General features: G+C 44.1%; 1 non-coding gene across 1 annotated transcript; it reads right to left on the bottom strand.

The window, feature by feature from the left end:
• Positions 1-300: 300 nt before the first annotated feature.
• On the bottom strand, positions 301-407 carry LOC121793205. The gene has a single exon (XR_006049043.1). It is a non-coding gene; the product is annotated as a small nucleolar RNA R71 (small nucleolar RNA).
• Between the last annotated feature and the right edge of the window lie 642 nt (positions 408-1,049).

The following is a 1,049-nucleotide window of genomic DNA, read 5'->3' on the forward strand; positions in this document are numbered from 1 at the left end:
TACGCAAATGACAACGTCAACATTCCACCTCATTACATTAGTTTGGTGAATGGAGGAAATCTTTTCCATGGTCGAGATGAGGAAGATCCGGTGAGTCACCTCAATGCCTTTTATGAGCTGACAAACTCTCATAGACCTCCAAATGTGGAGCATCATCGGATTAAGAGGGCTTTATTTCCATTCTCATTGAGGGAGTAAGCAAGAGCGTGGTATGACTCATTACCGGGCTACAACATAGCAACATTCCAAGAGCTGAAGACATTGTTCCTTTTGGAATACAACTCTCCAATGAAGATCGAGAAGTTGAGAGAGGAGATCACTTCCTTCCGACAGAAATATGATGAGTCTTTTGCGGAAGCTTGGAAGAGATTCACAGAAATGTTAAGGAAATGCCCAAGTCACGGTTTAGCTCCGGGGCATGACCTTTTGAAGTTCTACAAGGGGCTCAACAATGAAGGCACAGGATTAGTCACGGCAGGCTCAAATGGGAATTTGGATGATCTCACTCATGATGAAGTAAGAGCCTTGTTTCAAAGGTTGACAAATAATCAAAGGAATTGGCATAATCCAAGAAGAGCAGCTGAGAAGGGAGGAGATACATTTGGTGCTACAAAGGATGCTGAAAGAGTGACAGCAATTGAGGCTCAATTGGCGGATATAAGCACACAAATGTCGTCAATGACAAAGGCAGTTAAGTCTCTTCAACTGACTCCTCAACCTCAAGCAGTGACAGTGATGAAGTGTGGGTTGTGCCAAGGAGGGCATCATACTGATCAATGCCCAAGTCTTCAAGGACCACCAGTGGAGGACGTGAACTACATTGGTAACAATCGACAAGGGTTCAACCAAGGCAACCAATACAACAATCAGCAGAATTGGAGGCCTCAACAAACACACTGGAATCAAGCTGGTCCTAGCAACACCTCGGGTAATCAATGTAAGAACAACACTCAACCCCTGGGTTTTGAGAAGAAGCCATCGGTTGAGGATCAATGGGGTCAGATCTCTTCTCTTTTATGACTAAGAGTCAAAAGGAGAATGAGAATTTC

The sequence above is a fragment of the Salvia splendens genome, chromosome 2 (genome assembly GCF_004379255.2).
Source record: "Salvia splendens isolate huo1 chromosome 2, SspV2, whole genome shotgun sequence".
In the NCBI taxonomy this organism is placed as follows: Eukaryota; Viridiplantae; Streptophyta; class Magnoliopsida; order Lamiales; family Lamiaceae; genus Salvia; species Salvia splendens.